The following is a 14,731-nucleotide window of genomic DNA, read 5'->3' as shown; positions in this document are numbered from 1 at the left end:
AAGAACAGACAAATGTCATATAGTAACACCCACTGTATGAACACATGACCTTTTATAGGTTGAGTTCTACTGCCATTTCATTTCATTTAATACACAACGGGAAACTGGTCTGAGGCTCACACCACTGATGGCATATCGTAATTACAAAATACCATGACGCGGCATAAGCTTACACATAATAACCCCGTATAACATACAATATATCCACACATTCACATATTCACGAGACACAATGCATCATCAACCCAGACTGTGTACATTCACAAAAATGTGAAGATGTATTGGCATACCCTGTAGCAAAGAACACCTGTTGGTGTTAAGTAATGTATGCATGGTATAGATATGAATGAGTGCTTGTTGCATTGAGTAACCTAACTTTTATTTAAGTTAGATCGGTTAATACAAACAACGTTACCTTAACAAAACAAAGAAAAAGGAAAAAGGGCCTAGTGGGTGCTGTTCAACTCAACACAATAAATGTAACAAAAAGAGGCACTTAAAACACTTGTTAGAACACTTGTTAACAAATGTCTCTAAATAATCTGACGGTGTGTGTGTGTCAGTATCTATAAAAATTAAACCTGGCCTGGACTAACAATCTCAGCCACGTCAACTCTCAAGCTGGTCAGGTATAAGTAGTGTCAGGTCCCTACTGTGCGGCCTGGGATTGGTGGGCCGGGCCAGGTGTAGCTCCAATCATGACTCCCGACTCGCCAGGTGGGAGCGGCTGGGCTCCACTTCAGCCGATCACGTCCGGGGGAAATCACGTCTAAATCAGCAGAATGGTCATGTAATCATGAGGGTTCTAATAATGCCTTTTCCTGTGTGTGTGTGTGTGTGTGTGTGTGTGTGTGTGTGTGTGTGTGTGTGTGTGTGTGTGTGTGTGTGTGTGTGTGTGTGTGTGGTCCCACACATGAGCCTGTGTTTCACCTTGTTGTGCCAGCGGCTCGGGGCAGTGTGTGCTTATTGGATCGGTGACAGCCTGGTGTATTATTCATCACATGATGGAGAGTGACAGATTAATCCTTTTGTGAGTCCGCGCATGTGTATCGACGTAAAGTGATAAAGAGAAGGTGGTGTGGATGTGTTTTCTTGTTAGATCTTCTTACATCCGTGTGTCTCTTTATATCTTTTTGTACTTTATGAGTGTACAAGAAACAGGTAAGAAGGGACACAGAAGTATGTGTGTGTGTCCTGCGGTAGAAAATCTACATTAACCAAAAGAGAAAAATAGTGAGAATGTGTTTCTTGTTTGTATGTGACTATCAGTAAATAAAGGCATTTACTCAATTGAATTGGAACAAGTATTTTCGTGTGAAAACTTCTAGGCCAAAAACACACACTGTTCTTTTTACTCCACCATGTTTATGTGACAGCAATGCTTACTTTGCAGACTGAGACTTTACAAACATAACATTTAGTTCCACCTCATCAAGTACAACATTAAAACAACAGATGTTTTGTTTAAAAAATCTGAACTCGAGCCAGAGTCTGGCCCTGATGTTACAGAGCCATATTGCTTTGGCCTCCTGCCCTTCTTTGTTCTCTACGGTGTTCCTCCTGCTTATATAAATCGCCATTTTTGCTTCTCCTGAGAGGAAATTTAGGAGCTGCCACTTTTCTTTGTTTGCCTTTTTGTAGGCAGCTCCCATGATAAAAACACTCTCAGTAAAAACTACATCAAAGAGACTAAAAACCAATGTTAAAAGAGAGAAGAAACTTGTGAGTCTCTTACACTCGCTAAAAACATGGAAAACAGTCTCACGGAGATTACAAAATCGGACACTTGTTAAAAACAGCAGGATTAATAACAGAAATAAAAGCATTTGAGGCAATAGCACCTTGTAAAATCCTCCACTGAGGGTCGGCAGTCCGCTTTTTGAGGGGAGGTTTATATAAAATCCTCCACTGTGGGCCTGGTCCGCTTTCTCCACCAAGTCTGTTGCTCCACACAGTGGAGGGTCTGCTGCACAGGCCTTTTCTGTTGATGCTTTTGACACAGTTAGTATAGAAAGTTTTTTTGTCGGCTCTGTGCAGCGACAGTTTTTCCGGATTAATGACCTTGAGCAGAGGGCCAGTTAGTTCTCCCAGCCCTGGGCTCAGGTAGACTTCAGGAAAGGGGTCCGCTGGGTCTGGATCAGCCTCTCCCTGGCTGTATGTGGTTAGGAGGGTCCTCTCTTTTCCAGTGAGCCTCTGGCTTCAGAGGTGCAGGATTCTTAGAGCCACCCGGACAGAGTTCAGACCCAGCAGTGAGCCCAGGGCCCAGGCATCATTCAGCGCCGGCCCCACTGCATCCACCAGCTGCTGCAGGGACAGGGTCTTGGACCTGCACAGAGCCACCATCAGGCCGGGTGTGACGCTGCTGCTGACGTCCAGCCTGGCTCCGTGGACCAGTAGAGAGAGTCAGAATTTGGGCTCCTTTTATGTTTAAAAAGGGCCCAACACTTAAAAGCACCCTGACAAAATGGAGGCAGCCCACTCAACTTTAAAAATTTAGAATCAGTTAAAAACAGCAGTATCCAGCCCCAGGTTACTCACACGTCTGAGGATACAGCTGGCCACGTCTCTCCAAACCAAATCAGCTGGACCTGTGAGATATTTTTGTCTAAAGGTGGCTGTTCGGCTGGCCAGACTAGGCCCTGTCCCCCCTCCTCTCTGGATAAAAACAGCACTCCTTGTGGCACGCAGTGTAGACCATCCCAAAAAAAATCCACCATTTGCTTCAGTATTTTGGCTAACAGGCCTGAGGGAGGGTCTACACAGGTCAGACGGTGCTACAGTTGGGATGCCACAAGGTTGTTTAAAACCAAAACCCTACCTTTAAAAAACGTCTGAGGGAGCAGCCATTTCCACTTGGAAAGCTTTCCCTCAATCTTTTCAGTGACGTTCTCCCAGTTCTTCTGGACAATATTTTCTTTACCTAAAAACACACCAAGATATTTAAATCCGTCTGTTCTCCAGGTGAGGCTCTGAGGAAGAACTGAGAGACCGCCATGCCACTCACCGACAGCAAGGGCCTCACTTTTCTTCCAATTCACCCTCGCTGCCGATGCTACACTAAAACTACTCACAATATTGATTAAAATGTCTGCATCCCTCTGGCTTCTAACAATAACAATAATGTCATCTGCATAAGCTGATAAAACAATTTTGCCATTAAAACCCGATAAAAACAGACCTTGCAAATTGGAGCATATTTTTCTGAGGAGAGGTTCAAGGGAGAGCGCATAGTGCTCTGTCATTCATGACAGAGCACAGCCCTGCCGGACCCCTCTACACACTCTAAAAGGAGCACACAGATTACCATTGAACTTCAGCACACTCTCAACTTCACTGTACTACACCTTGATCTTAGCTATGAAACCAGGGCTGAACCCAAACTTCTCCATCACTTTCCAGAGGAAGTTGTGCTCAACCCGGTCAAAAGCTTTTTCCTGATCTAGAGAAATCAGGCCAGTATTAATGCCCAATGAGCTGGAGACCTCCAAAACATCCCGAATTAGGCAAGTCGCCTTGGACAGAAGCTTGGACACAGGACGCCAGTTACCGATGTCCTGCAGCTTTCTTAGGCAGAAGTGTTATTACTGCCCTACGGAAGGACATCGGCATGGAACCAGAGGCCAGACTCTCGTTAAAAACATCTATGACATCTGTTCCTAAGATGTCCCAGAATTCCTTAAAAAACTCAACTGTGAGGCCGTCGATAGCGGGAGCTCGCCGTCCCTGCATACCCTGCAGGGCGGCCTATAACTCCCACATACTCAACGGCCCCTCGAGCTGTGAGTTGGTCTCCTCGGAGACCTGAGGTAGTGCATCACATAACTCCTCTAAAATTGTTTCCTCTTTATTCCCCCCTATACTCGAGTGAGTATAGGGGGGAATAAAAGCTCAAAGCTCACCTTCTTATCTGGCTTGGTTCCGTTATTTCTTGCCCTGTGTCTGAGAGCAGTGAGTGGATTACCCTCTTCTGTCCGTTCTTTTTCTCCAGGCCGAAGAAGAAGCTAGAGGGAGCATCCATCTCATTGCCGTTTTGAAACCGGTACTGGACCAGTGCACCCTGTACTTTAAAGTCTAGCAGGTCGGCTAGAGCCATTTTCTTAATTTTGAGGAATTCAATATATCCTCGATCTCCTAGTGGACTCATTAATTTATGTCCGGGACATGTACGGGAAGCCAGCTGAGATCTTTATACTATGCTTCCTCGTCAGCTTGGTGAATTCCCCATTTACCATGGCAGTCAGACGCCGACCGGCGAGACACCGGCAAGGGAAAACCCCACAAACACCCCAACCACCACACCCAAACTCACCAAAAGTAAAACTAAATCAAACTATCACCAATAAATTGCAAATTAAAACCCATTACAAAACGATTGAAAACCCACACTCAGCGTCTCACTCACACACAAACTCCCAGCATGCACTGCAGAGAGAGAGAGACAGACAGAGAGAGAGACAGAGAGAGAGAGAGAGAGAGAGAGAGAGAGAGAGAGAGAGAGAGAGAGAGAGAGACAGAGAGAGAGAGAGAGAGAGAGAGAGCGAGAGACAGAGAGACAGAGAGAGAGAGAGAGAGAAGCAGACATTCATTTCCTGTTGAGTTAAGGGAAGGTTACTGGTGTGTGTGTGTGTGTGTGTGTGTGTGTGTGTGTGTGTGTGTGTGTGTGTGTGTGTGTAAGGTGCACATATAGTGCATGTTGTGTGTCTTTAAGTGTTTCTGTGTCCTTCTCTAGTCTCCTCTCAGCATGTAGTAGTGAGTGACAGCTGGTGATTTTGAGAAACAACTGTTCAGACCTGAGGAACCCTGGTGTGCAGCTGTAAATAAAAAGCTTCTTCTCATTTAAACAGTGGCTCTCGACCAATTTGGCCACCATACCTTATGTCCTGCCTACTACACCAAGCAGCAGACAGACAGCGACTACCTGGTGAACATAGTGGAGAATCTGGCAGCTGAAAAGCCATATATGTCCCTGAGGAGTCGGTGGAGACAAAGAAATTGAGCTAAAAGAGAGATTTTTGGACTTATACTCATCAAGTGGACAGAAATACAACTTGAATTAGTGCTAGTGTTGCTCCATGTCTGCTGGAGACGTTACTTTTTTTTTTTTTTTTAAGGAAACAATAAAAATAATGTAACCAACTGTTGCATACTAACACTGTGACAATGTATTTAAAAATTAAAATTCATTCCACTTTAAATAATGGAAAAATACTGCATTGCTTTACTGCCCTGTTTCTTATTGCCATGGCTTGGTAGTCATTAGTGAAATGGTACTGTGTGAAGGTATGACCTCGAGATGACCTAAGTGTTCATTGTGTGAAGAACAGCCAGCTGTTAAAGAGGTAGTGGAGCCGCCCTAGCAGATAATGGCCGAAACTAATTAAAGCCAGTTTCGGTTTTGACTAGTTGCAGCAGCACTTTTCCTTCACCCTTTTCTTGACTGTCTGTGGGTCACTTGAGGTGTATAAAGATGAGACCACACTCTTCACACAGGATCATTGCTCGACAGATCTTTGTGCTGTATTCTCTGATCATTTCTGCACAAAGTTTGTTCAAAATAAATCCTCAAAGACAAACTTATTTTAATAACCCAGATTTCCCACCAAAGTGTTCTGTAAAATCTTTTCTTGATTTTGGTGTTGATAGTTTCTGAAAACGCAAACACGTAATTGCAACAAGTAGGTCCAAAACTGCAGCAGTGTACCTGGAGAGTTGTTGGCTCATTATGTTGCACCTGACTACAATTAGACTGGATACATCCAACAGACACAACAGCGGAAGCTGACACACACACACATTGCTGCATGTAAATACACCACCAACAAATGCACCATCAACAGTTAACAAATGCAAAGACAATCAATATACACAGAACCTTCAAACTGTGGGATAATAATATTGGTAAATAAACACTAGTTGAACATGGAACAAAGCTGTGAAGTTCAGACATTGGTGGATAGAAACAACACAGAGAAACACTTTTCTTGTCCTTATCCAATACTCAGCTGCTTCATGATCAAATAAAACAACCTTTTACACATTTTAACCCATGGTTTTTGGAGGTTGAAGTTTTGCTCCACTGCAACAATTCTCTTTTGGAGACGTCTAAGAGATGGCAGTATCACTGTTTTCTCTCTTTTGCTGTCAATTCTACACTTTTACGTTTACGTTTTAAGCAGTTAATGCAAACTGTACAGTCCCTACTGCTCCTGCCTCACAATAAAAGCTTTCCACAGACAAAGCACATGAAGGCTTTGATCAATTAATAGATGATAATACCTACTAGTTGGTGTAGCAGGCACATCTGACCTACATCTACAAGGCTGAAATCCACTGATAACGGCCATTTAATCGGCTGAAAACATTCAACTGTAACTTTCTTTTTGATTTCTCTCTTTCTCTCTTTCTTTACTCACAAGAGGAATAATACTCTTTAGGTCTGTATATAGTGTCTTAATGGAAATGTTTTTGCTATTTTGTTATTTACATAGTGTTGGCAAACATTTCTATTGGTTGTCATACCATTTTACATATTATGGACATTAAGCATTGCAGGGAGTCCACAGAGCATCTTAAACACACTGTCTAACTGTTATTTCACTGTGTTACCCTGTGCTCTTAATCCACTCCTGCAAATGTATAGTGTCATGGCTCATTTAGGTCAAGACAAACAGAAGAGGTCCACCCATGCAGTAGCAATCATACATGAATGACACCTCAAATACGCTCAATTAAACCAGAAACAATTGAGAAATAACCGTACATTTCAAAATGAAGGCAAATACTATTCTTTGCTTGTTCGCTACACTGATATCTGCTCAAAGTAGCCTGGGGCTGTGCACATGCAGTGTGTTTTACCGCCTGGAAGACGCATTGGTTGGGCACGCGGGTTCCTACCCTTGTGCCAACTTTTCAAGGGCCCTGAGGCAGGTTGCGCCTGATGTTGCTCAGCGACCATAACCAGCTAACCGTATCATCTGATCTTCTTCCAGGCGTTGTTTTAAAAGTGTGTATTAAACTAGTGTCCATGAGACAGATGTCTTTCCCCTAAAAAACCCTGTTTCTGTTTCTGCTCCGCTCGGTGTGTGTGTGTGTGTGTGTGTGTGTGTGTGTGTGTGTGTGTGTGTGTCGGACACCGATACTCAAAACACGTTTCCAGAGGATAACAGTAACAGCAGCAAAGTAATAATCAGAGGTTGGGGATTTTGATGTGTTCATGTTCAGAAAGGTGTAGGTTTGTTTGTTGTATAATTGGTGTAGTGGTGTTAAGGGGGGAAATGACAAGAAGAAACTGGAGATTAAAACTAAACTAAACAAATAAAACCTTTAATAGTCACCATAGTAATAACAAGTTGATAGATAAATAAATAAAAGTAAGAAAAGATAAAGGACAAAGGACAAAGAGAGGAAAGAAGAAACATTTTGGCATTAATAAAAGTAGTTTAAAATCCAATGTGTGACGTATTAGCGTGTTTACAGTTTTGAGTTTGTTTCTTTAATTTCCGTTTTTTTCCAGACGTGAGTATGTTTTGTTTTTTTCCTTAACTGTGAAGGGCTGGGGTATCCCTTCCTTTGGAGCCACCCGGCCGTGGGCAGGAAACCTTCTGTTGGTGGGCGTACCCCACAGCCCGCTCATACAGCCCAAACAGCCCAAACACCCCCAGAAAAATAAATAGGGAAATGGACACATATTTGATAAGGGTTGGGATGCTAGAAATGTTAGTAAATATTTAGTTTGAACTTGAAATGAAGGATCAGATGAACATTCATTGTGGTTGAAGTTTCCTTGAAATGTAGCAATATCTTGCTATTCCTGTTCCCTTCATGTGACTGTAATGCACCACTAACACACTACTGAACTCAGCATTCCCATATGTATATGAGAGCGGTTCACATGTGTATGTCAGTGAATTTGTTTTCATATGTGTGTGTGGATGATAATTCTGAATAATGTCCCTAGGGGCCCTAACATGTCACTGGTTTTGAATAGTCTAAAACAGCGGTCCCCAACCTTTTTTATGCCACGGACCGGTTTCATGTAAGACAATATGTTGGCCGACCGGGGTGGGGTGGAATAAAATGATATGGCCGGCATTAAAAACAAATATAAAGTGCATAAAAAACTCGCCATTACGCTGAATTAGTGGGAGCCCTGAGCTTGTGTCTCTGCAACGAGCCGGTCCAATATAAGGGGTATAAATTCTTCACCAATAGTAAAAGGTTTCTACTCTTAGCGACACAGTTAGTCACTAAGTGTGACGCTCTCCGTGCACTCGCATGTGTTGATGTGGTGACCATCAGTAATTGTTTATGTCCTTCTTGTTCATGTTTTTTTCTTTAAAATGTCCAAGGGCTTGTCTTTTAATGCCGGGTGCCGGCGTTATAAAGGCTTCGTTGCCTCATTTGCGAGCTTGTATATTATGCAGAGCGGCACATGTAGCGATAAACACGTATTGAGGTGTTTATCGCTACAGGTGGACTCCTGATGTTGTCTTTTAAATGTCTCCTCATTGGGTCTTTTTCCTTTTCCAAAAAATCTCTTTAAAGACATTTGTTTTCCTCTCATTGTTGCTTGTGGGCTTATTTTTTTTAAAGTAAAGTATCACGTGATAGACGAGCGTCTTGATATGTGTCAAGAGACACAGACGCACAGACAGAATAAATAAAGCTTAAATAAATTAAATAAAACCTTTCAAAATAAAATATTTTTTTACTCAATCTTTCTGTGCGGCCCGGAACCAAATGACCCACGGACCGGTGGTTTGGGACCACTGGTCAAAAACTAAAACAAAAACAACAATAGATGTAGCTTTGCAACTACCATTGCTGTATGTATCTAATATTATTTTACATTGTAGTACAAATAAATGGTCAAACATTTTTTCATTTACCAAGAAAACTAAATTATTCATGATCTCACACTTACTAATCTTTTTTTCCAGTCAACCTTGCTTTACCCCTTCCTCTAGCTCTATAAATTCTCCTTTTCTTTTTGTCTTTGCAATCTTTTTTTTCCCTCTCACATACTTCTGTCTCTCCTCTCCGTCTTTCTCTCCCTACAGGCTACGGCGGCCCTTTTCTTATGAGAACTCTAGATCTCAGTCGCAGCTTTACAATGGCTCAATATTGTATCATCTATCACTCTACATAGAGCTGTGGGCCGCATCAGCCTCAACGGACAGGAAACAAGATTTATTACAGAGTATGACGCCCTGCATGTGTGAAGAGATGGAGGGAGATGTTAATGCAGTTGGACAGAAAGGGAGACTAAAATGTGGAAGACAGACAGACAGACAGACGGACAGACAGACAGACAGACAGACAGACAGACAGACAGACAGACAGACAGACAGACAGACAGACAGCAAAGATGGAAAAAATAAATGTTTTTTGGCAGGAGACAGTGCAAGGAAGAGATGGAAGCAAAGAGAAATTAATTTTAAAGGGAGAGAAATAAGCAGGGAGAAAGATAGATGAAGCGAAAGAGAAGGCTAATGAGTTTGAGTGATTGAGAGGATAACGTACGTGTGTGTGTGTGTGTGTGTGTGTGTGTGTGTGTGTGTGTGTGTGTGTGTGTGTGTGTGTGTGTGTACATGATAGACGTAGTGCTTAAAGGCCAATGCCTGGCTGCGTGTCCATTGGGTGTTTAGTAATGACTGAGGTTATGTGTGTACGTGTGTGTGTGTGTGTGTGTGTGTGTGTGTGTGTGTGTGTGTGTGTGTGTGTGTGTGCCTTCAGTAATCATCTGTGTCAGTGTGATTGATGACTGACCACAGTCGCTGTTTAAACATTTAAAATGTTTCAGGACAGAGGAGCAGGGAGGAGAGGAGGAGAGTGATGGTGAAGAGAAAGATGCGGGGAGCAGAGGGTCTCAAAGATCAAATTGAGTCCTGCATAAGCACAAATCCGCATCTACACCAGTGCTGTCAAAGCTTTCTTTTCAAGCTCTGTTCACACAAAAAGATGCAAGTCCCACATGTAGTAATACATCCTGAATTTGCTGTTTATGTGCTATATTTTGTTAATGACTCACCACATTGCAAAGTAGGAAAAGCTCTGATCAAAGCAAATTTAAGCTATTTAGAGTGTGAGGAAGTTAAACTAGCTCAAGCTGTCTTTGATTTCTGAGCCATCCAGTTTAAGAAATCATTTAACTATGAAATTAAAAAGAAAAACAAGATTATTATTTTAATTTTTTATTGATTTTAGTCCCATTGTTCTACAGTAAAAAGTAATCAAATGGTCGAGGGCCATGGTAAGTCTAGCTTTGAATCTGGTCCATGAAAGCGGTCCTGCCTTATGCAAAGGAGAAGCCAATTTTCATCTTGGGTTACTCCAATTTGAGTCTTTGCATTGACTTTGTATGTTATTGCACCACAGAAAAAATGTGCTTGGTGTTTGGTGTGAACCCACCGTTAGAAGGGTCGATGGGTTTCTGAAAAAATATATATAACAGCATTTTGGGAAATACACATGATTTCTTTCTTTCTAGAAAGTGAGAGGAGCAAATTGCTGTCAATCTTACGTATGTGCGCTAAGCAAAATCAACTATTTATTCAGACAGTAATCTATAAGGGGTATGACTTAGTTTCCAGGCTAAGAACCTACAACCGTCCCCGCCCTCCCTGCTGGCTTACAATGTCAGCACTCACACACCCAATAATCCACTCTTGGATAGTTTTACACTGTTGCATGTTAACCTGTAATGTGTAAATCACCCCAGGCAGCAAGTGTGTAATCTCCACAGCGGACTGGGGGTCACGTCGCCTTCAATATTTGAAATATGGACCCCCAAAATATTTGTAATGACCAGACACGTCATCAGATCCTCCAAACGCTGAAAAAAAAGTATGTTCTTCGATTTTTAGTGTAAAGCTGGAGTTTCACTCAGTCAGTTGCCTTTTGAAAACTGGATCTGTATTTGATTTGTCACGAAACTGTTATCATTGTGTGGCTGATCAAAAGACGCACATTCATCATGAGTAGCTAATCTGAAACATGCACGTGCTTCTAGATGCGCATTGTGTCTGAAGCGCGGTCCTTTTTCCTCTGTGTGCTTTATTCTGCATTTTACTAAACATTAAAAAAAAGAAACAAGCTCTTTTATGGACTTTGTGCCAGATGTGTGCACATTTGTATACAAACAGCCGGACTGACCAGTGAGACAATTGACTAATTCCAGATTGCGTCACAGTGTTTATATAAGGTATAGAAATAGACATAGTATAGCATCTGAGTATAGACCTGATCATATACCGTACAACCAAATCAGCAACATTTAGGATTAATGCTATATGTTCTTTCTATTTTGGGGGGGATTTATATTTTTATGCCTTACTTTCCATTGCCAGAAATGTCACATGAACTAAAGAGTGGATTTACTGTGAGTATTGGAAGCACATGCTCATTCCTTAGTATTTCATAAATGGCCACCTTAGTCAAGTCAAGACTAAATTATATTTAGATATCACAACACAAATCCCAAGTTTCACAGACACTTGTCTTTCCAGAAACAACATCCTAAAGTAATAAAAAAAATACATAATGTTTTGTTTTTATGATATGCGTGAACTGCACTTTGAAAAACAAACTGTTGGCGGCCCTGAAAGACATTTGTAACAGCAAACCTCATTCATTTTTAAAAAGTGGAGTTTTGAATTGCTTGGCTGACCCAAGACTCTAGAAACAGTTTTTATGCACTGTGAGGGAGGTGAAACAGTTTTGGCAGGAGAAATGTCATCATTCACTGTTTAGCCGACGCTGGTGTAAGATGTTGGACGTTACACAGAAAGCTAACAGGTGGGGGATACGGAGGTGGAAACATGGGAGGACTGCAGGGAGAGAAGAGAAGTCAAAACTAAAGAAAGAATAAAGGAAGTAAAAGTTGTCGTGGATGACTGATGGGTTCGAAAAAAATAAGTGTTTGAGAGAGAAAAGGCATGAAGAACAAGAGGCGTGGAGAGAGGGAAATGGAAAGAGGAAAAGGAGACAGACAAGCAGATTGTGAGTGTGTGTGTGTGTGTGTGTGTGTGTGTGTGTGTGTGTGTGTGTGTGTGTGTGTGTGTGTGTGTGTGTGTGTGTGTGTGTGTACCAGACTGACTCAGACAGACAGTCACTCCACTCTGTGGAGTCTGGATGCTCAACTGTTCTCAGGCTTTCCAATATAATTCAGCCGTTCCGCCATGTCAAGTTCCCGAGCACGACCCTGTAGGGCCCACCACGCCTCCCTTTCTCCTCGCTTCCATATATGGGCATCCTGTCCCCCCGCGGTGCTCAAAGGGATTATTATGTTTATGTTCGTTTCGCTTCAGCGACCCTGTGACAGAAAAGAAGAGAGATTGTTCATGGTATTTCTACCCTGCTTTCTGTGACGACAAACCGTCTCCAGGACTTCAGTGTGTGTGTGTGTGTGTGTGTGTGTGTGTGTGTGTGTGTGTGTGTGTGTGTGTGTGTGTGTGTGTGTGTGTGGACATAGAGATAATGGAAAGATTAAAACATCCAATGCACACATACAATCTTTAACTATTTAAACAATAGTTGGACATTTTGGGATATACACTTATTTGCTTTCTTGCCCACAGTTATATTATTAGATTGATAAACCAGGAAGTTACTGCAGCCAACCAACAAATAGTCCGGCATGTAAACTCATATAAGAAAGCCAACATGTTGATGTTTTTCTTAACAAATTAAACCAGAAAAATATCACATCTTAATTATTAACCTTTAAATAGAGTCTGGCTAGCTGTGCCCCCTAACTTTAATCTAAACTAGCCTTACTTTTACTAGTGTTATCAATCTTCTCAGCAAATTCCCAGCAAGAAAGCTAATAAGTGTATTTATGTAACGTCAGACTATTTCTGTATCTGTCCTTAGGCTTCTGAGCATCTTGTTTTATGTGAGAAGTGAACCCTAACCAAATTATTTGTGTGGTAATGTGGTTCAATTGTTGTTTAAAAGTTACATTTTGGTAAACAGTTTAGAGTGTTTTTTTGTGAAGTACAGTCATGCCAGTATAGTGCATTGAATCTGCAATAGAAAGAGCAAGAAATAGAGACAAAGAGTGAAGAAAGAAGACGCTTGAAAAGAGAAAGAGGTGAAGACTGGAGAAAAAGCAAAGAAAAAAAAGCAAACAGGGTCTTTAAATGAGTGTGTAGAAAAGCGGCCTGGCATTGGAGCAGACACGCCCCATCACACAACAGTCGAGACATTAACTTCTCCACTCTCTCGGTTTCCCCCCCTGCCATCACTCTTTCTCCTCCTCCCTCCATCTGCTCTGCCACTGCACCTGGCCTCTTCACTTTCTCACTCCATTTCCTCTCTTTTGCTCCTTTTTCCCCCTTCTCATCATTTCTCTTTCTTCTCTGTTCGTGCCATCTTACCCTCCTCTTTCCTCTCTTTCCTCTCTTTCCTTTTTGTAACTGAATGGTTCTTTATCTTCTGTGTGTCTTCCTCAATCTGTCTCCTCTCTGCATCTCACAGCATCTCCATCTTTACTATTGAAGCATTTGACATCGCCGTCTCCTCCCTCTCTTTCCGTTTGACTTTTACTGCATCAAAGATAATGTCTAAATCTTTCGTCTTCAACCCAAATTCTTAATTTTTAGTGCCTTGAAATGTCTTTCTTTCCTTTATAGACCATTCTCTTCTCTATTTCCACCCTCCCCCTCCCATCCGGGGAGCTCAGTGTCTCTCCGTCTTGGCCCAGCATGAGTGGACCACAGAGAGTCAGGACCACAGAGTGACTCTCCAAAAAACCCTGGAGGGGTGTGACACAGTGGCCATATGGCAGAGCATCTAGCGAACAGCTCCACGCACTCAGATGGGGAGACACAACACAGTCTCCGACAGACGCCCTGTGTGAAGGAATGGATTGTGTCGTCGGTGGCCGGTGGGCATGTCCACCACTCATTAGTTTCCCATGGAGAATTGATATTATTCACAAAGCTGCTTGGCTTGACTCGGATCACAAGCCTGACCACATGAATAGGTGGATTGCATGTGTGTGTGGTATGGGAGTGCACAAGTTAAGACAAATTAAGGATTTAGTGAACTATCACAAATTTGATGTCAGTCTCATAAAAATGTTGTATACACTCAGACATTGGACCTGAAAATGTTATTATTCCACCTTGAATAAAGCAAGAATAAACAAAGCAAGCTAGAGAGTAGATTAGAGTTTCTTTGTACAATTGCAAAGCATTTTAAAAGCATATTAGAAAACAAAAGTAAGAGTCAACAGGCACGCTAGCTGCACTGTGAAGCTAGGTTTATGCTCGTCATAGTTCCCCCAGCACGAAGGTGCGCAAGCTTAAAAATTACATCATCACTTACTTTGCGTAAAGCGCGAAGACTTTGCAAGTTGTCGTGGAGCTTGGTCGTGTGCCTCTCAATACTTATAACTACTACTTTTCACACTAATGCTGATGAAAGCAAATACCCTAAATTCAGAAGTAAAATTAAGAATTAATTTTTACTATTAACATGACTGAAATAACTAGACTACCAATTCATTTTCAAATGCTTTAAAATAATACATAATAGAAACCTACACTTATAAATATTTTGCCAGCCGGCTTTGCCATTAAGGGGTTGCATGTTTGGTCTATTCTCCAAGGTTAATGAGGACAGACATTCCTTTGCAGCCAATTGTATTGTTACTTAAAGATGATTCTGGTGTATAGTTGAACACAAAACAACATGCATGTTTTTTGTCAAAGGTTCATTTGAAATG

Source organism: Cottoperca gobio, chromosome 21 (assembly GCF_900634415.1).
Source record: "Cottoperca gobio chromosome 21, fCotGob3.1, whole genome shotgun sequence".
NCBI classification, from domain to species: Eukaryota; Metazoa; Chordata; class Actinopteri; order Perciformes; family Bovichtidae; genus Cottoperca; species Cottoperca gobio.
This window is presented reverse-complemented; position numbering follows the sequence as displayed.